This window comes from Eulemur rufifrons, chromosome 8, assembly GCF_041146395.1.
Source record: "Eulemur rufifrons isolate Redbay chromosome 8, OSU_ERuf_1, whole genome shotgun sequence".
Lineage (NCBI taxonomy): Eukaryota > Metazoa > Chordata > Mammalia > Primates > Lemuridae > Eulemur > Eulemur rufifrons.
In genome coordinates, this window is record NC_090990.1 from 18505020 (window position 1) to 18532542 (window position 27523).

A 27523-nucleotide genomic window follows, 5' to 3' on the forward strand; every position below is an offset into this window, starting at 1 on the left:
AATCACACAGCCCAACTGCTGGTTTCAGCCCCTTTCTCTTTTACAGTCACTGGGAGCCCTTGATGGGTTGGAGAGAAACTGGAGGAGTGAGGTACAAGTCAGCCACGGAGGGCTTTTCTGGGGCAGAGGGAGGTGGGACCGGACTAGCTGGGAGGGGAAGTCTGTAGTCCCAGAGAGGAGTTTATGAGAACTGCCCAGCAGTGCATTCAGAGACACAAGCACCTGGCAGCCCTGGAATCTCGGCCACATAAATTTGGTCAAATTCAGAGTTTGCCAAAAAGATCTGGTTGACACTCATCCATGCCCCACTCCCTATCCCAGGGCCCCGCAGAGCTGTCTCCCCAAACCAAAGGGAAGGATAGTTTAACTTGTTCCCTATACTTGGCCTTGAATGCAAGTTCCCTCTAAGGTCCAGGGCATCCCTGCCTTTTATTTAAATAGACCTCTGCCAAGAAGATGCATGAGTAAAGAGGTGTTCTGCTAGGTAGTTTTTATTTCAATTCCATTTTGCAGAAGAGCAAACAGAGGCTCACAGAGGCAGAGTAATTTGCTCAAGCTCACACAGAAAACAGATAGAGCCTTGAGCTCCTTCCAGTACACCAGGGTCTTTCCCAGTGGACAAGGCAGGCCAATCAAACAGGAAACAAGGAGAACTGGAGTTGGGGGAGGCTGAGAGTTGACACAGGCCCAGGCGACATCCTGGGCTGAGGACATCCTGGTCTGAGGGGAGCCCAGAGGCATCTGAAGTTGAATCTGGTATCTGGCAGTGGTGGAGTGAAAGGTCAGCAAGGAGATGGGAGGGAGAAGAAAGCAGAATTCCACCAGCTTCACAGCCTGCCTGGGCTGTACCCTGGGGAGCCAGTCCAGAGCTCTCTGCCAGCCCCCACCCCCACCCCCAGTGGAACAGCAGAAGGAGCATTGTGAGGAGACTAGTGAGACAGAGACCTTGGGAAGCAAAATCTCACAGGGTTGTTGAAGGGGAAGAGGGTTCAAATACTTCTGAGGGCTGCCTCTACCCCCTGGATGGGACTGGGTGTTACACAGGTGCCCTTTATTTCCCACCCTTGCAATGTGCAGACAGTATGCTAATTGCTTTAAATGTGCAACGTTAAGCCCCACCACAAGGCCAATGCCTATCTACAGTTATCTAGTTTTTCAAATGAGGGAGTGAAGGGACTTGTTCAAGGTCACACTGCTAGTGAGTGGCAGAGAAGGCATTCCAACTGTGCCTGTCCCCACGGCTTTTGTTAACATGGTGAGGGTGTGCTGGGTGGAGGCAGGAAATGCAAATGAACAGGGGCCATTGGTAGGTGAAGAAGGGGTCCACCAGCAGGCAGGGGAGATGCCTGCTGAGTTGCCAAAAGGTTCATCAGTTCACAGAGCACCAAATGGTGTTTGCAAGTAGTAAAGTTGTGAGAAAGCATCCCCTGCCCTCCCCCACAAAGGGCAGAGTAGACCTCTTTCCCTCCCCCAGCCCACAGTGCCAAGAGTGAGCCCTGAGAGGTCACTTACCTACGCCCCTGGATCTCAGGGTTCCTGTAAAAGGAAGCCCCACCCGCCCAGAAGCCCTGTACTGGACTCAGGGACCTGCAAGGTGCACAGCCGCCCCCAAAGAAAGCTGCCGCTGTCCCCGTCGGGGAAATTATCCAGGATTTTTCCAGCATGTCCGCCCCCGACCGGCTCGCAGGTGGGGGGCAGGAGGGGGCTGTTGAGAGAAGGCTGCCTCGCCTTCCTCCTAGAAGCCCTTTTAGACGCTGCCTCTGGCTCGAGCAGGAGGCTCGGGTCCGCAGGCCCAGCCGTTCTCAGGGCCAGAACGGCCCGCCTCCGAGTTTTCCCCGCCACCGCCTCTCGGGCTACCTGGCAGGCTAAGCTGCCCCCTGATCCCTGCCACCCCCGCCCCTCTCCCAGATGAGGCCGCGGAGTTTCTGACTCCTGGAGGAGGTGACGGGCCGAGAGGGAAACCAGGCGGCTGGGGGAGGGGCAATGCCTGCACCTGGCCCCTCTCCGCCGCCCCGGCCGGGAGGGGCGGGACTGGACCCCCGCCAGACCCGAAAGCGCGGCGGGGGAGGGGGTGTCCCCGTAGTCTGAGGCCGCGCGGCAAGATCTCCTCCCACTGCCCTCGCCGCGGAGGCGCCCCCTAGGGTCGGGCGGCGAGGCGCCCCTTCCCGAGCCGCGCGCTCAGCCCTCTCCCCCGGCCGGCCGCGCTCTCCAGCTGCAGGAAATTCCAGAAGCTCTCCATCATCCCAGCGCAGCGCGCAGCCCGGGCTGCCAAGGCTCCCCGAAGGAGAGCCACATGCCGGCCGGCCGCGCGGCCCGCCCTCGGCCCCCCACCCCGTCCAACCCGGCCGGGTAGCCACGTCGGGCCGGGGCCAAGCGGGCCGCCCCTTCCCGCGCCCCGGGCCGGCGGAATGCGTGGCAGCCCCGGCCGGGGGCTATTTTGAGCGGGAGGGGAGCGGCCCAGCCGGTGTTTTCGGCTTTTTCCTGGCCCCCGGCCCGCCAGCCTGGGCCTCGGCTGCCCGCGGAGTGGGGGGGAGGGTCACGTGGCGGGGGAAGGGGAGGGCCGCCGTGATCCGGCCCGGGCCCGGGGCCGGGAGGCGCCCGGCTACGGCCGGGACCTGCGCTGTCCGCCGGGCTGAGCGACGGGATTATTAATAGCGCGCCCGGCTCCGGCGGTGGCTCCAGGGCGCCCGCTACCTGCACGCCCCTCCTCCGGTGAGCGCAGGCGGCCAGGGCACTCCCTCCCCAGCGGCGGACTCAGGCCTAACTGGATAACTCCACCGTGCACCAGTGGCCAGTCACCAGCCTCGGTTTCCTTACCTGTACACTGGGGACGAGCTAGCTACCTGGCTTCATGTGATGGGTACCATATAAAGGGTTTGCTTCCTTGTGTGCCTCTCCATGAGAAAAACACCTTCACGTTTGGGGGTTTCAGATTTCCCATTTATAAAGTGAGGGGATCCAAGAAGGCCCTTTCTAGGGAAAGAGTCCTTTACATTTGAACAATGCGTTTTCATTGACAGCCCATTTGTGCCTAGCAACTACTCAATCAATGGTCATTGCCAACACTGAGCACTTGCCCTGCATTATTAACATGTATTAACTCACTTGATTATAAGGGCCCCATAAAGTAGATATTATCCCATTTTTGCTGATGAGAAAACTGAAGTTCAGGAAGGTTAAGTGACCCACCAAAGGTCACACAATGGTAGAGCCCACAATCAAAAAACCTCTGGCTTCAAAGTCTGAGTTAACCACTGAACAGTATTCACCCTGATACCAGCAGAACAAGCACTGTACCCTTTTTACAGAGGTGGAAAATGAGGCTCAAAGTGTGATTTGCCCAAAGTTGCCTTTGGCCAGTTAGTGGCAGAGGTGGTATCTAACTCAAATTTTCCAGCTCCTAGTCTAATGCCCCACTGCAGCCCTCTGAATCTCTTCAGCTCCTGCCATGGGGCAGCTAGAGGGGCTCCCAAGATAGGGTTCTAGAAATCCACACCAAGCTGTGTCTAGGACCCTAGGACCACCCTCTGCTCCCAAGTGTCAGTCCCAGACTACTGGACCCTCAGGATTCACTAATCCATCAATTCTAGACTCAGACCAGCTTCAGAGCCATGGGGGCAGGGGCATTTGGGAGTGAGGGGAGATGGCATACAGGGGGAACAGCTTGGGACAGGGCTTGGAGCTGCTTCCTGCTCCCCCCCAACAAGCAAGGAAGCACAAAGGCTGGCAGGCCCCCCACTCCGCCCCGGAAACCTGGCAGTTTATTTCTGTCTCTGGGCCCCCTGTTTCCACAGAGTCAGTCCAGGAAGGCTGGCAGCAGCTGGCTCGGAGGGGTGGAGCTCCTGCTCCCTCAAGGGTCCAGCTGCCACCCTGCCCGCCCCCCCACCTGCCAGGCCAGAGCAGACTCAAGTCAGAGGTGACATTACAATGAGGGAGAGAGGAGCTGGGGACCAGTGCTCGGGAGGTGATACCAAATACCTGGAAGAGGCCCAGAGCCCCAACAGAGATTCCACCTGAGGCCAGCCAATCAGGACTCCAAGAGGGAGAACCCTCCCCGCCCCCCTCCAACTCTCCAACCTACAGCCCAGATGTTCTCCCAGGCCAAGTCAGTCTACACCCAGTCTGCTAAGGGTGTAACCTCTGGCAAGTCCAACCCTATTTACTCTAAATCATTCTGGTTCATAATTCCTCTGGACCCTGGTCCCAAAGAAACGCCTGCTTCTATTATAAACCTGTGCTGTTCAATATGGTAGCCACTAGCCATGTGTGGCTACTGAGCACTGGGAATGTGGCCAGTCCACGTTGAGATGTGCTGTAAGTATAAAATATATACCAGATTCTGAAGTCTTAGCATAAAAAAAAAGAATGTAAAATATCTCCTTAATAATTTTATAATGATTATATGTTGAAATGATAATATTTTAGATATACTGAGTTAGATAAGATACATTATTAAAATTAATTTCATTTATTTCTTTTTACTTTGTTTAATGTGGCTACTAGAAAATTTTAAATTACGTATGTGGCTTCCATTATATTTCTATTGGATAGTGCTGTTCTGGATCATACGGTGCTCTGGCTTAGGACCAAGGCTTTGCCTGCTCTAGATCAATATCTGTGAGGCTTTAGCTCACCCACTTCCCCATATCCAGACCACAGCCTTATGTGTGGGTCTAAATCTTACCACCCCATACCACCCCACCCCAGCTTTCTGTGAATGTAGGCTTGGCCAAAGATTATGGCTTAGTCTGCTTTAAACTATCTAGTACATTCTTGTTCACCAATTACCAACATCTAGATCTCAGTAAGAGTGTGGCTCTAGATCACTTTCCATGTGAATCTGCCATGGATGTAGGTTTCAACTTGACATTGTTTGCTTAGATCATTGTCTAGTAAGGTTTAAAAATCTATACATACCCTTTAGGAGGAGTAAGCTTCTAGATGAGGGGTTGGCAAACTATGGCCCATGGACCAAATCCGGCCTGTTCTCTGTTTTTGTAATTCAAGTTTGACTGGAAGACTGCCAGCTCATTCGTTTATGCATTGTCTATGACTGCTTTCAAGGTACAATGGCAGAGTTGAGTAATCATGACAGATTGAATGGCCTACAAAGTCTAAAATTTTTATTATCTGGCTTTTTACAGAAAGACCCTGTTCTAGATGAACAACAAGTCCAACCCACCATAAATCTTCATTCCAGCCAAAGCCCATGGCCTACTCTATCTAGATCACCTCTTGCTGTGGTTCTAGATGGTGCTACTGACCAGGATCTAAACTAGAGCCTAACATGAGTCCCCTGGTGCTGGTTTCCAAATTCTACTCTGATCTCAGCAGATGGGCCCCATAACTCCTCTCTGGGATGGAAAGGGTGTCTCCCTTTCCGAACTGCCCTAGAGGGATCAAGGCCCATGGGCCCTTCTTAGTGGCCTTGGGATGGAAAAAGAGGGTAGATTCCAGAGATAGCACTGGAGGCTGAGTCAAAGAGTCAGGGGTGAGCCCTTACACAACAGGGAGGCAGAACATAATCTGGCCAAGAGGATAGAGTAGCCCCAGGTGCCACGCCTTCCCAGCAGGCTCCAGAGTTGAGGGTTACGGGGCAGACAGCAACCTCTCTGGAAGCCAGGCCAGGGAGCTCTAGGGGAAATCTTCCTCTCCAGCCACCTGCTGCACCTCACTCAGGACTGAGCTGGCACCACTGCCCCCGACCCCTTCCCTGTAGCTCTGCTGTCTCCATGGCCTTCTTTGAAAACCCTCCCATATCTGCCCTTTTCCCTGCCATTTCTCCTTCCTCAGTCCTAGAATCCTAGGCTAACCTTTGTGGTTAAGATCTCAGGCTCTGGAGCTGACAAGCCGGGCTTAAATTCCAGGTCTGACTCTGGGCAAGTTACTTCACTGCTCCAGGCCTCCTCAGTTTCCTCATCTGTAAAACAGAAAATAATAATGGTACCTATTTCACAGGTGGTTGTACGGCTCCAACAAGATCATGGGGTATATCACTTTGCCCAGCACCTGGCCCATAATAAGCTAGTGCTATTAAGTTTAGAGCTAACTGCTGTTTTATTACTATTGATCATCTAGCTTGGTTCCATGGATGGACTTTGGCAGGTCTGTTAACCTCACAAATTTTTACCAAAATTTTTTTATTTATCTAGCGAGAAGGCCGCTAGCCCTCAACATCTTCTCAAAATGGATCCTTAGCCCAAATCGTAAAAAAAAAAAAAAAAAAAAAAAGGGTGGGGGAGTCCTTTTAGATCATTCCAAATGGGAAAACAGAGGCCCATAGAGGCCAAGGGACTAGTCCCAGGTCCCTCAGAGCCAAGGCTAGAACCTAGAATATCCTCTCCCAGGCCCTCTCCTTCCACCAGTCCTAGCTGTCTCTGATCTGACCTCATCACTTCTCACCAGCTTGGCTGTGACAGCTGCCCAGTGGACTGCCCACCTCCAGTCGCCTCCACTGAATCTCCCCCACCTAGTGCCAGATACATCTTCCTCAAATCCCATTCTCATGACACTGCGTCTCTGCCCTGAAACCTTTAATAGCTCCCTACTGCTGATGACAACATCAAGGCCGAGGTCTTTAGCCTGACATTCAAGGGCCTTCACAGCCAGCTCTGGCCCTGCCAACCTCCTCACTATTCCCTCTCATCTGGTCAGTGGGGCTGACCTCTTCCTCTCCTCTCTTCCCTCCCCTTAGTCTCAACACCACCTACACGCTCACTCAGTTCTGGACAGATTCTGCCCCTTTGTTCAATCACACAGTGTCTCAGGCCTTGCCTGCTGCCCCTGCTCTGCCCTCAGGGTTGCCCCTAGGTCTAGCCACCCTCTGAACTCGCCCTGATCTGGCCAGGCCAGGGCATGCTGACCACAGCTCTGGCTCCAGGAAACAGGCCCTGCCCCTGCTCTCTAGCTCAGCTCCAACCTGGACCCTGACCCACCTCCGCACTCCCATACCCTCTCCAGTTCACCTCTCCCTCCTCTGCCCAGTAGACTTTTAAGAACAGCACACCCCCTCACCCCCACCATCACAGGGAATCACTGGGTGTCAGTTGGTTTAGTACTGTCCTCAAAGTCATGACTCCTGGGTCACTCAGATCGTCCTCTTTGAGCTGCAGTGTCTTCCTTCATAAAATGGGGACAGCAATACCTATATGTAACATGACTCTCATGAGGGATAAATGCCTTGTAAACTGTAAGGTGCTTTTTCTACTAAAACCTGCTATACAAATAATACTAACAACAGCCTCCATTTGTAAGTTTATTTAAAAGTGCAATTGGCCAGGCGCAGTGGCTCATGCCTGTAATTCTAGTGCTCTGGAAGGCCGAGGCGGGAGGATGCTTGAGCTCAGGAGTTTGAGACCAGCCTAAGCAACAGTGAGACCCTATGTCTATTAAAAATAAAAAAAATTAGCCGGGCATGGTGACGTGAGCTTGTAGTCCCAGCTCCTCAGGAGGCTGAGGCAGGAGAATCACTTGAGCCCAGGAGTTTGAGGTTGCTGTGAGCTAGGCTGACACCACGGCACTCTAGCCAGGGCGACAGAGTGAGACTCTTGTCTCAAAAAAAAAAAAAAAAAAAAAAAAAAAAAAAGTGCAATAACTCTGTAACTTGGGCACTCCCTCTACCCCTTTCCTGATTCATTTTTCCTCCTTGGCACTTAGCACCATGTAACAAACCATATATTTCACCTGTTTTGTGTTAACTGTCTGTTTTACTCTTTAAACGTAAGCTCCTTGAGGGCAGGGATTTTTGTCTGTTTTGTTCACTGCAGTGTGTCCTAGAAAAAATGTCTGACACCAAGTACGCACTTGAGGAATGAATCAATGAGTGGAGTGCTTACTACGTGCCAGGCACTGTGCTAATCCCTGTTCACAGAGCATCTCATCGGAGGAGATGGGTACTTTGATGACCCTCATTTGGAAAATGAGACCTTAAGTGACTTGCCCTGATCACACAGACGGAAGCAGCCCAGCTAGGACTTGACTCCAGAGCCTGCCCTCCTGATCACTATGCTCTATTTCCTCTCCAGATGGGGGGTTATTATCTATTTCTACATTAGCTAAGCCTCTCGAATCTGTCACCCTCCCTCTGCCTGAGGCCACCAGCCCTCCCAACCATCATTCCCACCTCACTCAGCCATTTCCTCCCACTTCTCGGCCCTAAGCCTCAGGGTCTTTACTGATGCCCTGTGCCCTGCCTGGAATGTTCTGCCTCCCCATCTCTTTCAACTCACCCATTTCTCAAGACCCACCTCTTCTGGGAAGCTCTCCCTCCAGACTTTACTTGCTCCCTTCCCTGAGCTCACACCTCCTTGTTTATTGCTAGGAAAACCCACTTGGGGAGTATATGCTGACTTGGTCGATTTTCTAATTGTTTCCTGAATTTGAAGGCCCGGTCCACGTCCGTCCCTTCCTTTCTACTCCCTCTGTCCCTCTGCTGGCCAGGTCCCCCTCTCCTTCCTCTGCTGGATCAATTCCCTCACCCCCCACCCCATCTCTTAATCAGGTTTAAAGCTTTGTGATTAAGAGCATGGCTTCTGGGTCTCTCAAACTGCAGCTCCACCCCCTACTAGCTGTGTTTCTTTGGGCATGTCACTATCCCTCTCTGAACCTGTTTCCTATCTGCAAAATGGAGATAATGTGAGCACCTGCCTCATGAGTGAATGTGCCTGGCACACAGTAAGCACTCAATAAGTATCAGCCCGTTATTATTTCTATAGTATTTTATCCTGTTGCTTATCTCCATTGTAAAAGCCTCAGCCGCCTCTCTGCCTCCTTCCCTCCTGCCGGAACAGTCCTCCTCTTTCCAGATTATGATGATGATAATAAGACTGCTAACACGTATTGACCCTTTATTATCTGCAGTGACTGGAAACATGTCTGGCACCTGGCAGGTGCTTGATATTCTTTGCTGAATTAATTAATTAGCTAATTTAATCCTCACAATACCCCTTGGAGGGGAAGGAGAACTACTATTAGACTCATTTTACAGACAAGGAAATCAAGGCCCAGAGAGGGAAAGCAACTCACCGTGGCTGGTTGGGATTTGAACCCAAGTAGTCTGACTCCAGTGTCCGGCCTCTTGTTGCCCTTTCTGTCCTCACTCTCCCATCCTGATCTGCTCTGATGCCAACCCCAGGGATAGGACGCTTTCTTTCTCTAGGTGTTGGGTCTTAGCATCTAGATGGATGCTCACTGAATCCTTGCTCCAGAGCTCAGACCCTTCGTATTTTATCTCATTTGAGCCTCACAAAACCGAAAGTGTCAATGCCATTAATATTTCTCCTTGACAGATGAGGAAACTGAGGCTCAGAAAGGAGTCAAGTAACTAAGGACACACGGGATTCAAAGCCCAAATTCTTTGAATTGCATCAAGTTTTTTTGTGATGTTTTTCTCCCATTGTCTTATACAACTGTTGAGAACTGTTCACACATATCTGCCTTGTTTTTCCAGTTAGTTAAGACAGCAACTCTGGGGCCAACCCTCCCATGTCCCCCACTGGTGGTCAATACCATAGTGGCATGGGCTGCGCCCCACCGAGGCTTCCTAACTGCTGATATGCCTCCTCCTAGCCAGGCACACGCCCTGACACTCTGCCTGTTTTCTCCAATAGCAGGTCTTGGTCTGTGGGCTTTCCTGCCCTATCAGACTTCGGGTTGGCAAAGGCAGGGCTGGGTCTCCCCTTCAACCTAGACTAGAGGCTCCCCAAAGATGCCTTATCTCCTGGGAATTCAGGGCTCCCATCTCCCACTTAGGGCATGAAGTGGGCAGGATAGCATGGTGGTTCAGAACCAGGACTCTGGATCCAGTGTACCAAGTTCAAAGGCTGGCTCCACCAGGTACTGGCTGGGTGACCTTGAGCAAGTCACTTAACCTTTCTAAGCCTCGGTTTTCCAAGATATAAAATAAGGACAATAATAATAGGGCTGCTAGGATGATTAAATGAATATCTATTTATATAGTTGGAAGAGTATCTGTGACATGGAAAATGCTATGTTAAGTAAGTAAAAGTTTGTTAAATACATAAAAGTAGGGCTCCACCTAGCCATGGAAGGGTCCCCGTGGTAGGGTACAGAGCCAGTGACAAAGCAAGCCCCAGTTCCAAACAGATAACCGAAGACACATAAGGAAATGGAAAGAGGTGGCAGAGACCTCACACCTTCGGGAAGCCCCTTGTGGCAGGGACCTGCTCCTCCTCCCCCCACATCCTCTAGAACCAGAGGACCCCATTTCCTGGCCTAATCAGTCTTCTGACCTAATCCCCCCCACCCTAATCCCCAAGCCACTTCCCCTCCCCTCCCCCTCCCTCCAACTGTTAACTCTTTCCATGCAGCTAGACAGAGTATGGCCAGAATTCAGGCCCTGCTGCTCTTGGTTGCTGTGTGACTTTGGGTAAATCACTTAGCCTCTCTGAGCCTCAGCTTCCTCATCTATCCAATGGGATAATCTAATCCCCGCTGGAGTTTGTCCTAGGAATTAACTAACTAATAACTGAAATCATGCCCGTGGATGTGTCCACAGGTACTTGGACATGCTGGTGTCCTACCGGCCTGACCACATGGATGGGGATGGACACTGCTGTTGAAAACTGACCCCCAACTTCAAAATTTCCCCCGACAGCCCACAAGCAAGTCCCTGTCCTTTCAATCACCACCCTATGGCATTAAAATACTGTTTATTGCAGGACAGGCGAGGCCGCAGGTCCGGCCCCTCATCGCCACAGTTACTATATCCGAGGCCTTGAAGCGACCTGGTGGGGAAGAGGGAGGGACAGAAGAGACCACAGGTGAGGGGAGACGGGAGGGCCCCCTGGGGGGATAACCAGGGAATGTGGGGAGGACCCCTAGGATGGGAAGGGAGGAAGGGGAGGAGGACAGGCCCCCAAGGCCCTCCCTCTCCCCCACAGCTAGCCCAGCAATCACTTGGCCTAGCCTTCCACCCCTCTAAAAAGGAAGAGGAGCCAGCGGCAGCAAGTTACAATAGGTGATTACCCATCGTTAATTAATTAAAATAAACAGCAAATTAAATACAGCAAAATTAAAATAGCTCAGGAAATTAATTCTCTACCAGCCCCACCTCACAGGTAGGATGCTTAAAGGGCCCCTTGCAGCCAGGATCCAGGGCAGCTGGGGGGTCGGTCACCCGAACCTGCCTTATACCACAACTCCCAGCAACCCCAAGTTGCAATGGCAGAACCCAGTTACCCGTGGACATTCACCTGGCTCTGCCAGCCCTAACTGGCCTCCTGATTCCTTACCCTCAGGGGACCCCACGCCCTGCTCCCCAGTCAGTAGGCAGGAAGGGTCCTGACACCCTCTAGGCCAGGGATGGGGCACTGTGCCTCAGAACATGGCCCACATCTACTGCCACACAGGGCAGGGCAAGAGGGAACGGGAACCTTGGGCCCTCTCTTCTGGGTCCTCTCTGGGACTTTGAGTCAGATCCTGGCAAGACCCTCCTCTTCTGTGCTGAACTCCTGGCCCCTCATTCTGGGTGCTCAAAACCCATCTCTGGAAGAAAGCACTGCTCAAGCCCAGAATCCCAAGCCAGAAGATGCCCAACCAAGGTGGCTAAACCAACTCTAGGACATGATACCAGAACTGCCTCCTGCAAGACTAATCAGCTCACTACACAGAAGGGGAAACCAAGGCTAGGGAGAGCAAGGCATTTGTTTGTGGTCACCCAGTGACTTAGTAGCAGAGGCTGAAGCTGAATCTCTAATGGGCACGTTCCATGTTGCCACTAACAACACTGGAGTTTTAGAGTGCAGCTCGGCTCCGTGCTGAGCCCCCTCCGCCAGCCACCAGGGCCTCACCCCCACAATCCCACCCCACAGCTCTCCCCGAGAGACTCCTCAACCAAACTCTCAGTTCCTGCCCTTGAGGTGCTGTTCACACAGTTTGCTCTACCTGAAGCTCCTCTCCCATCCTCTGCCTGCCCAAATTCTACCAGCCAGCTGAATACCAGCTCCTCTGTGAGCCATCCAGGGCCCTGAAAGGTGCTGCCTCACCCTCCTTTAAGCTCGCAGGGTGCTTCACCTCCTCCCCCACCCAGGCCTTCTCTGCTGTCTGCGGGATGTGGTCATCGGGTGAGTGTTCTGACGCCGCCGCAGACTACCTGCCTCTTGGCCCCAGCACCTGGCGCAGCACCCAGCCCTCAGCTGGTGCTCACTGAATCTCCTCACCTGACATCCCCCGCGTCCGACTGGTAACTGACAATACTATCACTTACTGAGCATCTGCCACAAGCCCAGCACCTGCACTGTCCCGTCTTCCCGTGATGGACCTTGCTCACAGAGGCCGTGTGATTTTCCTGAGGCCACACAGCTCTGGAACTGGAACCCCACTGATCCTTGCCCCTAAATAAATCACCTCTCCATCCCACTCACCTCTTCAAAGTTAGACCACCATGATCGCCCACCTGTACTACTCAAGCATTTCAACTTCCCTCCCTGCCTCCTCCAGTCTCTCCCTGCACTGGTCCTGTCACTAAAGACTTCCTGTGACTCCTTGTGGCCCACTGGATAAAACTATAGCCCCAAGCACGGCATCTAAAGTCAGTGATATCTGCCTTCTGCCCTCTTTGCAGCATCTCCTCTGGTCTGTCAATGTCATTCCATCTTCCCAGCATCCCATACTTGATTCATTGTCAGGCTTTGCGTATGCTGTTCCCTCTGCTTGGAACACCCTTCCCACATTTTTCCTCTTATGAATTCCTATACATTCCCCAAGATCCAAGATCAAGGGTTACCTTACAATCTAGTTGGAAGAGACAGGCAACAAACAAACAGGCTGGTCTCAAAACTAAGAGCTTTTGAGAGGGAAGGGCCCATGTCTATCTTGGTCACCACGGTGTCCCCGGGGCTTAACTCATAATCAATGCTCAATCAATATTTGTTGAATGAATGAATGCTCCATATATACTTGTTGACTAAACAGAGAAATGACAAAAGAATACAAGGCCACAGTAAACAGGGCCAGAGGTAGACAGATGGGGAGAGACTGAGGCCAGGAAGGCCAAGGATGCGGAGAAGAGCAGTGACAAACACCGTCAAGGCTAATCTGCAGCAGAGCCGCGCTCTTGGCAGAGGGAGTGTTTGTGAGAGACAGAGGAAGGAAAATGATGGTGTGAGGGAGGCTCTGAATTCGTGTGCGCGCATGTGCGAGAAAAAGGTGAAGACCCATGTGAGGGAGTGTACGTGTGTGCTATGTGCTGCATTTGTGAACTAGCCTGTGTGAGGAAGCAAGGAAGTGTGCACACACGCACATGTGTGTGTTTGTGTGTGGGTCTGTGCGTGCATGCCATGAGGGCTGTGGGAAGGTTTAAGTGTGTAAGCGAGGCAAGCTGTGTGTGTGCGCGCACGACATGCCATAAATGTGACAGGTTGTACTAGTCTGCTGGGGGGAGTGACTGAGAAAGACGAGGGGTCACATGAGGGAGGGGTGAGAGATTGTGGGGGGACTGTTGTGAGCATGTGCAGGAGGAGATGGTATTACCAATGGGGAAGGTGGGTAAGACGTGTCAGGGCTCTGCTGAGGGTGTGGCTGCCGTGGCCTCGGCCACAGGCCTGGTGCCAGAGGTGGGGGCTGGCCCTGGGCCCAGGGTGGGGGGCTCTGACAGAGCAGAAGATTCCTCAGAGGCCTCCCTGGCGCCACAGGCACCAGATTACCATGACCCTAGGCAGGGAGGTTGAGGAGGAGGCCCAGATGTGCATGTGTCGCTACATCTGTCCACAGCAAAACCTCTGGGCATTTATTTGTCTTTGTCTGTGTCCGGGTGTGCACGCCTCTGCTTGTGTGAGCACCGCCGCTGTGTGTCTGTGCCCGTCTTTGTCTCTGAATGTATCTGGGCCTTTGTCTCAGTGTGTGTGGCTGTTGATCTATGCCTGTTTGCAGGACTGTGCCTGGTTTTGTGAGTGTCTAAGTGTGTCTATAGGGCACTGTGAGTCCCTGACTCTGTGCATGTCTAAGCAGAGGGTGCATGCATCCCCCCGAATGCTTGCCTACATCTGTGAGGCTGTGTGGCCTCGGTGTGAGTAAGGGCATGTTGTGCTTTTGAGGCTGTGGGTCTAGACCTCAGTATATCCAAGTGTGAGTGTGCGCTTGTGTCTCTGTGTGCGGGACTGTGCCGCATGTTGTATGGAAATGCTTATCTGTGTCTGTGTGATGTGTGTTTGTGAGACCAAGGATATGCGTGTGTCTCTGTGCCTATGTGTGTGTGTGTGTGTGTGTGTGTGTGTGTGTTGGGTGTGAGGGGTTTGTCACAGACTGGTGAGCAAGTTAATCTCAGACTCTGTGACACGTGGAATAAAATCACGCTCCCATAATGGGATCATTCGTCTTCCTGTCCAAGGAGAGAACCAACTCTTCACCCTCCGCCCTGGGGGAGCCAGTGGGGCCAGGGCCAGGCACTGGCCCCCACCCAGGCCCCCTTCTGGTCTCAGCACCCCACCCCTATCCCTCCTCTGCTGCACCAGGCTCATTCTGCGTCCAGAGTGCCCTGGTGCCCACTACAGGCTGGGCAGGGCTCCAGGACATGTGACCGGGCCTTAGAGGCCTGTCCTGGGCCCCCCAGCCCCACCCACTGCTGAGGAGGGCCCTGCCCCAGATGAGGGGGGGTGCAGGAAGGACTCTTTGGGCCCCTCCTCCTCCCGGAGGGGAGGGATGAGCTGCAGGCCCGGCCGGGATTTTCCATCTCTCAGCAACAAGATTCCTGGTGAGCAGGCTGTGGGGTTTGGCAGGGCGCCTGCTGGAGACCCGCCCTCACCCACCAGGATGCCTGGGTCCCTGGGGCCAGGCAGCAACTGGTTCCCTGGGGAGCCTGGAGGGCCCTAGAGCTCTGGCTTACTGTTGCCTGGGCCTGTGGGAAAGCCAGACCCTTCCAGGCCCCTGCCTCCCAGCTAAACATGGCTCCCTGGCCCCCCAGGCAAACCACCACCCTTCCTCTGTCCTCCCCCAAGCTCCAACCTTGCTTGAGAAAGCCTTCCCAGGCCAGCCACCCAGCACCACCCCCGCCTGAACCTCAGCACACACCCAACCTCGGTTCTAGACCTCACCTCTGGGTCTGAGGGCTTGCAAGGTCAGGACTGGGCTTCTCCTCTCAGACTGGGGGGTTCTGAAGACAAGGCTGTGTGTCGTGCATCTGCTAAATCTCTTAGTCTCAGCTTTCCTTCCTGAGCCGAAAGTCACCAGGAGAGGATTCCAAACCCAAAGTTGGAGAAACTCAGGCAGTGAAGCCCTCTGCCCTACCTACCACAACGAATCAAGAGGCAAATCCCGTAGTCTGGAATACTGTCCTAATCCTGCCCAACAACGGTGGCTACAACTCTCTCTCTCTTTCCCATGGGAGGGTGCAATTTTAGGAGCTGGTGGGCATCAGCTGGAGGACGTGGGGAATGGGCAGGGGGGCTCCCTCAAGCCCCAGCACCTTAGATGAGCAGTTGGAGAGCAGGTTTGGTAAGAGATTAGGGTGAAGAGAACTGCTCTAAGATTTATGAGCCTAATTCTTCTCCCTTAAATTCCCCTCCAAGCGCCCCCAGTCCCAGCCTGGTTCCTCCAGGGCCATGCTGTGGCCCCAGGCCAATGTCAAGGCCCTAACCCATCTATCAGCCGTTGCCAGGGAGTTTCCACCCCAGCAGGTTCCAAAGGGAGGGGTTCAACTGACACTGGGGGCCCAGATTGACAGGGAGGGGGCATGGCCCCAAGGAATCAGCTAACAGACCCTTGCAGCCTCCCAGAAGCTGGGGGCTCACAACCTCCAGGGAAGAAACTAGGCTGGTGGGTGGGGCCCAGGAGGAGGTGGCCTCCCAGCCCTGGCACCACACCCAGCCCCACCCTTCCAACAGGCTAGGAGACCTGGGATCCCATGGGGCCCTACACACACAGGGTGTGTGACCTTGGGCGGTTGCTGCACCTCCTCGGGCCTCAGCCTCTCCACCACACAATGCAGGAAGTGGCTCAGATATCCCAGGTGTCCCCCCTTCAGCTCAGCCCCCTCAGCACTAAGCCTTGCTCTCTTTCCAGTGCAAGGGTGCCACCCAGAACCTGGGCCAGCTGGGGTGAGGTCACAGCAGCTACCTGGAGGAGTTCCTGAAGCCACCCAAATCAGGGCCGAAGAGCCTCTTATCCCTCCACCACACACCCAACTTCCAGAAGAGTGAAACTGAGGCCTTGAGAGAGGGTCTGGGTCTGCACCAAGACCTGAGTTTTACTGGTAGGGTGGTTAAGAGCACAAACTCTGGGGACAGAAAGACCTGGATTAAAATCCTAGCTGCACCAATAACTAGTTATGTGACGTCCCTTCCATGCCTTTGCTCAGGCTCAGATTCCTCATCTGTAAAATGGGGTAATAGTGCCTCCCTCCTAGGACTGTTGAGCTGAGATGAGAAAACGCATGCAAAGGGCTTGGCATAGCGCCTGACACATAATAAGCGTTTGAACAATGGTAGCTATCATAATTGTGGTTAGTATTAACATAAATCCAGTGGTGGGGGGAGAGGGGAGGAGGGGTCCCCAATGTGGCTGGAGGATGAGGCCAGCTTCCTCCTTGAGTCAGGTCAGGACCCTCAGGGTCTCAGCCGAGGAGGGCCAGCCAAATTCCTCGAAGCCCCCCAGCTGTCTCCCCTATTCGATAAAGACCTCTCATTAGTGCGCCTGGGCACCTGCCCCTCCACGCCTAATAGGCCTCATTAGTATCTTAGCCCCAAGCTCTGAGCCCAGAGTCTATGTGTGTGCACACGCGTGAGGTAAGGGCTGCAACAGGCCACCAGCCAGGAGACGGCATCCTCGCCAACCACACCCCCTGCCTGTCATCCCCAGAGCCTGTCACCACCCAGCTTGTCACCTGCCCGCCTCGCACCCGCACCACCTGTCACCCACCCAGCTCGTCACCCACCCAGCCCATCACCTGCACCACCTGTCACCCACCCAGCCTGTCACCGGAGCCGCCTGACAGGCATCTGGGTGGGGGACAGGAGATGGGGAGGAGAAGACCACAGGGGTGTGGAGCTGGGGGCCCCAGAGACCCTGTGGGACCCCCACTTCAGCTCGGCATCCTGCAGCATCGCCATGGCAACCTCTCAGCCGCAACCACTTTCCCAAACATCCCCCGCCCTCCCCCCCCAGGCCCTGCTCTTAGCTGAGCTGAGGCTGAGAAGAGCCTGAGTGACAGCAGAATGGGGCAGGAAGGAGGGGGCTCCTCAGCTGGCTGGCCTTGGCCATCCTTCCACACTCTGGACTCGGTTACTCCATCTGCAAAATGGAGGGGCCGGAATGGGACAGGTCATCCCTCTCCAGCCTGGATTGGCTGAGCCAGCTGCCTGTGAGGGCTCAGGGGGTGGGACAAAAGGACAGGGGTTTCTGGGTTCTTCTACATTCCTTTGCCCCAGGTCCACCCCAGAGAAGCTGGGGCTCTGGCCCAAGCTCATACAGCAGAAGAGGAAGAGCAAGCTGGAAGGGAGAGGGGCTCTGCCAAAGGACTGCCAGCTGGAGGCGCCACACTGGGTGACCCAAGGTGACCAGGGGCAGAGTTGGCCCGACCTCTGAGCTGCATTATTTATAAAACCCTGAGCTCTGAGCTGAGCAACAGCTGTGGCGCTGCCCCTCCAGGGGGCACATGCCACGGTGGAAGAGAAGACAAGTTGCCTCCTCAGGGAAGGCCCCTGGGGTCCCTAACTCCCTCCAGGGCTGGCTGGGGCAAGGGCTCTGTCCTTCCCCTCCCCCTCCCCCAGGCAGGCACCGATAGGATTACTTCTGCATGACTGCCCGCTCCACAGGGTTCCAGAGACCCTCCTGCCTGCAGCAATCTTTAAAATTCCTCCAGCCCAACCTCTCTCCCTTTCTCCCCAAAGCGAATGCTCCGGAGTCTACCACAGTGTGCCCGCTGCTGGCTGCTGACTCGGCCACCACCAAGCAGGCTGGGGCCCAGGTCCTTGGTGCCCGTGGGCAAAGATGGACTCATCTTCAGTGTGTAGCCCTATGTCCCTCAGAACCCTCTGAGGTCCAGGCCCTGGCCTGTGCCCTCTGGGCATTGGTGCTGACCCAGTCCCACAGACCATGGCTCCAGCTGGGGGCAGGCATGCCAGCTGCACCAAGGTGGAAGGGCACATATGTGCAAACACCCCTGGTGGGTCTTGGCATGCCCGCCCATGTCCTCTGCTACCAGAACCTGGCGGCCTCACCTCTACTCTGACCCCTTCCCTAGCTCACCAATCCCTGCTACCCCTAGGGTGGGCAGACAGCTGGGCCAAGCCAGTGCCTGTGGCTCCCCAGGGCACAAGAGGCAGGCAGGAGATCGATCCACTGAATTTTTTAAGGCCCTAATGGAGCCTGCATCCCAGGACTTGCTGGACTGGGACACAGGCAATGTCTTGGGGACCCTCCCCACGGCACTGCAGTTGTTTCCTCTTTCAGGTCTTGGAGGTCAAGGGAACCCTTCTACAAGCCTTCCCCCAGCAAGAGAAGAGGCACAAGGGACCCCTAGGAAAGAGCTGGGATTGGGGGGCTGAGAGCATACCCAGAGGCCCCCCCCATCTCCCCAGCACTAATGCAGGCAGAAGCAGCTCAGCCTCTAAATCACTCCCCTCATGCTGCCCTCTGAGGCGGATTCTGTGCATCTGTAATTAGGGGGTGGAACAGATGGTGGAGATTCCGTTTAAAATCATGCATCTAGTAAAGTAACCTTCACTGTCGGAACTGACTCCCAGGGAGACCAAGCCTGCAGCCTGGATTGGAGGGGGGGAGTGTGTCAAGCCAGCACCTTCCCCATCCCTTTCCCTGAAGCCCTGGGCCCCACGTCCCTGTCAGGTGAGCCAAGGTGCAGGGGAAGTGATGTGGCAAGCACTTGAAAAAGTACAGGCTAGGGGTAGCTCCCCCTGCCCCCCCACATACGTGTCAGAGCCAGGGCGGGGCTGGGTACTCAGAGTTCCTGGCTGAGAAACCAGGGTGACCAGGTGCCAAGGGGCTCTGCCCCACCCCCAAAGGGGACCCGAACCCCCAAGCCCAGGCCAGGGTCCCCAGAGCACAGGGTCTTGGGTGTGGTAGCTTTGAACCAGATGTCCAGCCTCACTGTCCAGGAATGAAAGGCCTGGGGCGGTGTGGGGGTGGAGATGCCTCCCCAGGCAGAGGAGGCTCTGGGAAGCGGGGGAGGTCTGGGCAGCAGAGAGAGAGAGCACGCACACGCATGCACGCAAGCACACAAGAGTGAGCAATGTGTGTGAAAGGCTGAGACTGTCTGGGGGGGAACAAGGTGGGGTGGGGGAGGGTGTGCTGGAATGTGTGAATGGCGGGAGTGAGGGCTGCAGAAGAATTGAGGCGGGGTATGTGACAGGGTGCCCTGGGGAGCGCGCAGAGCAGAGAAGAGCTCTAAGCGGTGAATGGGTGCAGGGCTGTGACCAAGCTGAGGCTGTAGGTGCCTGTGTATAAATAAGCATGGCGTCAGTGTTTGGAGAGGTGTAGGGGCATCCCTGGGCCCTCAGACGGCCCAGGGAAACAGTGGGGCTGAGACTCTGCTGGGGAGTTGTTGGGCCGTTATACAGGGATTTGCCTGTTGAGATCTAGGGGGTAGTGTGTGTGCGTGCACACGCAAGCTTCAGGAGGTATTAGGAAGGAGCTGAGGGGCTGTGATCTGTTCAGAGATATACTAGAACTGAAGCTAAGTCTGTGTGTCTGCGGTAAATGTTGTGGCTACAGTGGGTGTTCCTGTTTGAGTGGGTGTTGAAGCAGTGAGTGTATGTGTGTTGCTGGGGGAGGCTGTGTGTTTGGAAGGGTGTAGGGGGTACTGGTGTGTTTGGGGAGGTCCTGGGCTGTAGCTGGGAAATGTTGGGGCTGCAGGTAGAGTTTGTGTGTGTCTGGGGAGACGTCAGGGCCCTGAGAGCGTGCATCTATGAGAAGGGATTAGGCTGTAGCTGGGTCCTGGGTGTATCTGGTGAGGTGTTGGGGTTGGAGAAGGAGTTGATATGTTGAGGGTGCGGTAGAAGCTGTGTGTGTGTGTGTGTGTGTGTGTGTGTGTTGGGGTGTTGAGGGGTGTATGGGGGGGTCATAAAAATCTGGGTTTTGGTTACACACTAGGGTTGTAAACATGTGTTTGGAAAGGTGCTGTGACTGCTGGGGGATGTACTGTCATTTTGGGGAGGAGTTGGGGCAGTGTGTCTGGAAAGGTTACTGGGACTCTAACTGGGTCTGTGAATGGGTTTGGAGAGGTGTCAGGGGCTTGCAGTTCCTCTGCATTTGGGAAGGGAGAATGGGTCCCTGATGTCAGCTATGCTGGAGGCTACAGGCTGTGTGTGGGAAGGTATCAGGGCTGTAACTGGGATCTTGCTGTTTGGGGAGGTGTTGCAGCTACGTGGGTAGGCGTGTGGTGGTTGTGTCTGGGGGTGTGTTGGGGCTGTGTGTGTATGTGAGGCAGTTGGACGTCGGGGAGGTGTTTGTATGTAGAGTGGTTGTGTGTTTGTGGAAGTGTGTGGGCTGGGTGTTTGTAGGTGGAGCAGTTGTGTTTAGAGGTGCTGGAGCTGTAAGTGTGTATATGGGGAAGTTGTATATTTAGATGTTGGAAGCTGTAGTTGGTCCCTATACCCAGAGAGGTGATGGGACTACAGGGTGAGGGTGGGGGCCCCTCTGAGGAGATGAGGGCAGAGTCCTGGCCTTTGCTCTGGGGCCCCACTTGGGGCCACCCACTAGAATCCCTGTGCTATGGGGGTTGCCTGTACAGGGGTGTCGAGACAGGCAGTCCATCTGTCTCAGCCTGTGCCCAAGCCCAAGGAGCAGAGCCGCCTCCTCACTCCCTGGGGGGCAGCGTGGCTCCCAGCCCACCCATCTGCCTTCAGATGGTCCAGGCAAGAGCTTCCACAAAGCTGCCTGGAGGGCATCGCTGTGTTTGAAGAGGCACAGGCTGGGGCTGGGGGATCTGCACAGCAAACAGTCCTCACGGAGGCTCCTCTTAAAACCACTGATGCCAGGAGAGAGGAAGAGAGAGGACAGGGGTGGGTATGTCTGTCCTTGTGCGTCTGTGTGGGTCAGTGCCCCGCTGTGAGCCCTGGGGCCTGTTGCACGTGTTTGTGCTGGATGGTCCCTGTTCAGGTCGCACCCAGGCCTGGGAAAACACTGCTCACAACAGGCTCACAGCCTCACACCTGCAGCTACACCCTCCTATCTGCACACTCCCCACATTCATGCACAAACACCCACTCACCTTCCCACGAGCATACATGCCACCACACTCTCCTGCACGCAGTTCACCCTATGCCCCCAGACCTTCATCTGTGTACGCCCCATCACACCCCTCGTTCTGCAAAACCCTGCACAGTCACACACCCATCTCACATACACACCCATCACGTAAACATGCATCCACATACATACCTGACAAACAGCTCTCACACATATACCCACACGCTCCATACCTTGGAGCTCCCCGTCACACCCATACCCCATCTCACATGCACTCAGTCTCTCTTTCACACCCCAGGAAACACTAGCCATCCTTTAAACCCATACATGTGAGCACGTGTTTGTATACATAGGCACACACATACACCCGCGCCACCCTGCATCCTTCCCACCACCCAACCCACCAGGCCATTTCTGTGTCCAGGCCAGGCCCTGCCCCTTCCCAGAAAGTCCCTGCAGACTGAGAGGGCCCCTGCCTCCCTATCCTGCCAACTGGGGAGGGAAGAAGCCCTCTCTCTGTTCTGGTATACCTGCCATTGTATGTGTGAGGACGTGACTCTGTGTGTGTGTGTGTGTGTGTGTGTGTGCATGCGCGCGCGCCAACATGTCCTGAGACCCCATACAGGGCCCGTGAGTCACCGCCTGTATGGATAAGGAAGCACAGGTATGTGTTCAGCAGTTATGTTTGTGAGATATAGAACGAGTGTGAGGGTGGGGATTTACATGTCACAAAAAATGTGTGTGTGTGTGTGTGTGTGTGTGAGAGAGAGAGAGAGAGAGAGGGCCTGTGTAGACAGGTGTCAGTATGGGGGTGTGTTCATACAAGGAGACATCCCCCCTGGTGGGTGGGGAGAGTCAGGGGATATTTTCTGAGAGACAAGAGAGACCCGTGCTGGGGTCAGCAAACCCCTCCCCCCACAAAAAGAACTGCAGGGAGCAAGGGGCTCTGGGAGGCTTCTCTCTCTCCTTCTCTCTCTCTCTCTCTCTCTCTCTCTCTCTCCCTGACCTCTTTAGCAGCTGGAAACTGAGCTGGGGGTGGAAGGAATGGAGACTTGGCTGGGCTGGGGGTTTGGGGAGGGAAGAGGGAGAAAACACCTTCCAGATTCTCATCAAATCCCTGTTTGTGGTTTGTAGCCTCAAGTCTCTCCTCTTTCCTCCCTCCCTCTCTGTCTGTCTGGGCTTCCCCCTTCTTTATCTCTTCCTGTGTCTCGGTCTCTCCCCATCTCTCTCCTTCTCCTGTCTGACTCTAAGTCTCTGTCTCTCTCTCTCCCCAGCCCTTCCATTTTTGACTCCTCCTCTTTCTGCCAGCACCTCTGTCTGTCCGTCTCTCCCTGTCCTGGTCCATCTGTCCGTCTCTCTCCGTCTGTCTGTGTGTGGGTGTCTCTGTCCATCTGTTCCACCACCCATCTGTCTGGCTGTCTGTGTTAGTCCTTCCAAGGGTGCCCACTCATTCCCCAAGGCGCCCTCCCCCAGGTCAGCAAGGCCTCTCCTGGCTCAGAGGGTGGGGAGGGGGTGCAGAGCTGCAGCTTCTGGAAACTTCAGTAGCAGCTGGGCTGAACTGGGAGTTCGGGACCAGCCAGCTGCAGAAGCGGCCCCTCCCCTGGGCTCCCAGGCCAAGGACCCTAAAGCAGAAAGAGGAGAGAAAACGGCCTCCTTGCAGCTGAGTTTGTGTATAGGGGGCAGGGGGCAGGGACCTCACTTCTCTATTTCCCCCAAAGGCAGGCCCTGAGAGAGAGAGAGAGAGAGAGAGAGAGAGAGAGGTCCTCAGTGCCCACCTTCCCCATCCCTAGCCAATGAAAGAGATGCAGGATCCAGGAGGGAGGGGCGGGGGAGGCAAGGCCTTGAGGGAAGGAGGGGCTGGGAGCCTGGGCTTCCTGTCAGCTGGACTGGAGGGGGGCTCCTTCCCTCCTCTTTTCTAAGCAGTCCCTGGGGATCCCTTCTGCTCTGGTCCCAGCTCCAGCCATGAGGAGCCGTACAGGCAGTTCTCGCCAGCTCCACCGGGGCCATTCCCACCTCCCAGCCACAGAGACATAGGGGATCACACTAGTGTCTCCCCCACAACAACGGAGGGTGGTTCTGGGCACAAGGGGACCGTGGCCCTGTCTGGGCACTGCCCATCCTGAGAAGCCCCAGTGAGCCCACCTACCACTGCCAGGCCACACCTCCCATGCACACAGGGCACCCCAGTGCTCACCGCCCACCCAGTCCACCCCCCCATGCCAGCAGCCACTGTTGCAACATGAACCCTGAGAGTTCAACAAGGAGCCCTACCCCAGAGACCTGCACCCTACCTTGCACTGGTGGCTCCAACCATGCCCCCAGCACAAAGCCAGCAGCTGGAGACAGCATCCCTCAACACAGATCCCAGGCCGCTCTGTTACCCCCAACCCCCTCCCCAATAGCTCACAGTCCAAATCCTGCAATAGATGGGGAAACTGAGGCACAAGAGCAAGGGATGGGAGGACACGGTCATCCCTCCTGAGAAGCTGGGGTGGGGTCATAAATGAAGAATGAGGAAAGAAAGGGATGCTGTAGGGGCAGAATCTGGCTCCTTCCTGACCTGCCACTGGCAAAGTCCACAAGGGCTGCACCCTCTGCACAGCCCTTCGGCTGGGGCAGGGCCAGGGGCTGGCTCCCTCCCTCTCAGATCTCCTTGCCCCTGGCTGGGCCCCCTCCCTCCCGCTCCCCCCTTCTGAGCAGCCCTCCCTGCCCTCTCCTCCCAGCTCTGGCTCTCTCATCCTCAGCTCTTGGAAGCCTGACTCACTGTTTCCCCTCCTCTCTCCCCTCCCTCCCTCTCTCCCAGCAGCGGCGCCTCCCCCTCCCCTGGGGGGACTCTGGCCACATGGGTGCCCGCCTGCTCCTCTCCCCGGGCTCCAGCCCCCCCTTCGCACCCAGGAGGCCCCCTGCAGCTGTTCCAATTCTCTAACTACAGTGAAGTAGAGTGCAAAGAGCCTAGGTCCCAGCCTGGCCTTGCCAAGGGTAGCTGTGACCCTGGGCAAGTGGGTCCCCTCTCTAGACTTGGTTTCTGCCTGTCAAACAAGGCAGGGGGAGGAATCCAACTGGATGATGCCCCTGGTGTCTCGAGGACCCTAATGTTCCCTGCTTTTATAACCTGGGTGCCTCTTGGCACAGAGCATCCAACAACCTGTGGGGTGCTGTACCTGCCTCAGGCCCCGCCCCTAGGTCCCAAGAAGAGCTCAGCTCTGTTCCCAGACATTTGGGGAAGGCAGAGGGGAGATGCTGCCTTAGGGCCAGGAGCATTAGTCAAGATCTCTGGAATCCCAGTCCCCCCATTCTCCCTCCTCCTGTGGGATTCTCCCTCTCCCTTTCTCTCCCCCACCTGTCCTCCTGCCTCTTCCCAGACATCTGCTTGTCTCTACTCCAAAAACAACCCCAGCATTTGATCTTGGGTGAGAGGCCCTTAGTGGTGCCTCCCTTCTGGCCACAGGGTGGGGAGTGGTATATTCCCAGGCCTTCTTGGTCACCAGGCCGGCACCTCCAGGGGCTGCAATCCTGGCTCCTCTTGCCTCTTCCCTCTCATTCTCTGTCACTTGTTTCAGTCTCCATCTTTCCCTCTCTTCGCCTGCATGTGGCTGTCTGGGTCTCTCTCCTCCCCGTGCCCCCACTCTCCCCCACCTCCCTGGGGGGCCCATCTGCTGGCATTAGCAACAATGTTACCCTTACTGTCTCCCGGTAGTCCCCAGCTCCACCCCATTCTGGCTTCCTCCTCCCTGCTCTGTCCCAGGAGACCCAAGGGACCCAGAGACAGAGCTGGGCTCCAGCCCATAATAGTGAGTCTGCTTGACCTCACCCAGCCAGACCCGAAGGGCCTGGGTGTCTGGTACGCAGGCATGGCACTCCCAGCCCCCTGGGTGGCTGGCATGAGACACATAGCTCTGTATTCTACAACCCCCACCCCACAAAAACAAAACAAAACAAAACAAAACAGCAAAAAAGATGAAGCTGACCTGGAGGTAGGGACAGAGCGGGGAAGGGTTAAGTGAGGGAGGTCAGGTTTGCAGGAGGAAATCACTATCCAATGGGGAACAGAGGCATAGAGGAGATAGTGGTTCAAAGTCAGCGTTCCAGGCTGATTCGAGAACAAGCAATGTCCCTCTGGGGCTCTGCCAGTCCAGAACAGCTCCCCCCACCCAAACGTCTCCTGCCAGGGACAGTCTGCCCCTGAAGCCTTCAGCGCAGCCACAACAATCAGGTAAATTGAGACCCCATCCCTTAATCTCCTTCAGAATCCAAGTCCAACCTCCCCACAGTACACCTCCACTTAGCTCAGCAGGGGGTTCCAGAAGCCTCTCTGCCAAGATCTAAGCACGTGGAGGGGGGAGACAAAGACCCCCTGCTCCCAAGCCCCCTCCCAAAAAGCCTCATCAAGGGCTGGGGAGCAATGCAAAATAATCCTGGAACCCTCACGCACTAAAACTGAGAAGCTCTGCTGTCTACTCACAGCACCCGGGGGTGTTTGGGGCTCCCCGCCCCATGACCCTGTTCCAGACCCCCCAGCCCAACAACCATAATAAACAGCAAGCTCTTTTTCTTTATGACACCAAATTTCTCCAAGCCCAACAGCTCCTTCCATCACTACCTCAGCCATAGATCACATTAAAAACTCACAGAGGGCAACTTAAACACATCACATTTGTTTCTCTCTATATTATTTCAAAAGTAACGGCATTAAAAATGGATTTTACTACAGAAAATAAATATCGGCACGTGGGCCGGGAGCCCAGGCGAGGAAGAGAGCCCACCAGGGGAATGTCCCTGAAGGCCTGGGCAGGCACAGTTTAGGCACTGACCAGACTAGAGAGGGCGGACTGCACCCTGGGGTGGGGGGTGCCTAGGGAGGGGGCAATGCCTGCCCACCTGGGCACCTGCCCTAATGCCAGATGAAGAGGGACAAGACACTAGTTTGTACTGGTGCCCACTGGCTCCCCAAAGCTCATGCCCTCATCGGTCTTTGCAACCTCTGAAGAATGGGGGCTCTGGGGCCAGAAGTTCACCAGTCTCTGGGGGTTACTCCAACTATTGACACAGCAGGAGAAAAAAATGAATTCAACTTACTATCCAGTTTGATTTTCCATTACTATAAAAATAAATATACATCTGCTCAAAGGAGGGAGATGGCAAGCAGCATGCACATGCCACCTGGGGGGTCCCCCCACAGCTCACCACCACAACCCAGCCTGCCTCCTCAGGCTGGAGGGGGAGGGATGGACAGACTGGTAATCTTTCACTTACAGCCCCAGCTCACAGCCACACACACTGGGCCACACGGAACAGGAACAAGCCAACAATAGAAACACCCCAAATGCCCCTGGCAGGACTCTGCCCAGGCCTGGGCACATGCCCCCGCCCTGCCGGCGGCGACAACAGCAGCAGCGGACAAAATGTGGCCACCCTGACCCGGAGGCAAAGCTTGTCCTCACACCCTGAGCTCTGCCCAGGGAGCTGGGGCCAAGTCCCACCTGACACCAACTGGTCCGGCGGGAAACGCCTGCCCAGCCAGACAGGCACAGGCCCCCCAAGGGTCCCTCCTTGTGCTAAGGGACAGGGCTGGTACAGCCCAGCCCTGCCTCCCAGGGTGACGCCTGGACCCAAATTCAGCTGGCCCTGCCAGTCAGGCACTGGTGCAGAACCGAGGGCACCAGGCTCAGCCCCTCCCAGCCCAGCCTCAGGGCCCCCAAGCTGGAAGGGAGGGGAGACTCCCCACCCCTCCACATCTGGCCCTGGCCCCCAGGGTCTGCGGTAGAGAATTCCCGCCCCCGCTTCTCTCTCTCCCTCCTCCTGCTCTGTGCCCGCTGCCCGCCTCAGGGACAGCCCCAGCTCCCGCCTCCGGCCAGCAAGGCCCACATCCTTCCTCCCTCAGCTGGCCCCTTCGCCTGGCAGGAGGCTGGGGGGGGGGGGTCAGGCTGCTGGGGAACCCCCCCCAGCTCCCATCAGTCCTCATCCCCAGCCCCCAAACTCTAGGTTGCTGTCTCTTTTCCTGTAGAACAGGAAACAAGGTTATTTCCTAGACTCAGAGCCAGCCCCCTGCCCCTCTGGCTCTGCCCGGGGACCCAGACCCAGCAGGGGAAGGCGCCCTCAGCCAGCAAGCAGAGATTCAGCAATTCACCCCCAGCTCCCTGCCTAGGGGGCTGACAGCTGTCACTCAGCACCCCACCCCCTGGGGAAGAGGGGGCCCGATTCAATCAGAGCCCCAGAGGAAACGCATTGATAGGAGATTATTTATTTATTTATGCAAAAGTGAGCCGACTTTGTTCGCCAGGTAACCGGGCACGCGGCCCAACCCCTCCGGCCCTGGCCGCCCCCAAATCCCTCCTCCGCCCCACACCCCCTCCGGGTCATTAGG

At 55.5% G+C, this 27523-nt stretch overlaps 1 protein-coding gene across 2 annotated transcripts in view; it reads right to left on the reverse strand.

Moving 5' to 3' along the window:
- The window catches only part of AHDC1 (AT-hook DNA binding motif containing 1), a 64025-nt gene that overhangs the window by 35193 nt on the left and 1309 nt on the right, over positions 1 to 27523 (reverse strand). The window lies entirely within an intron of this gene.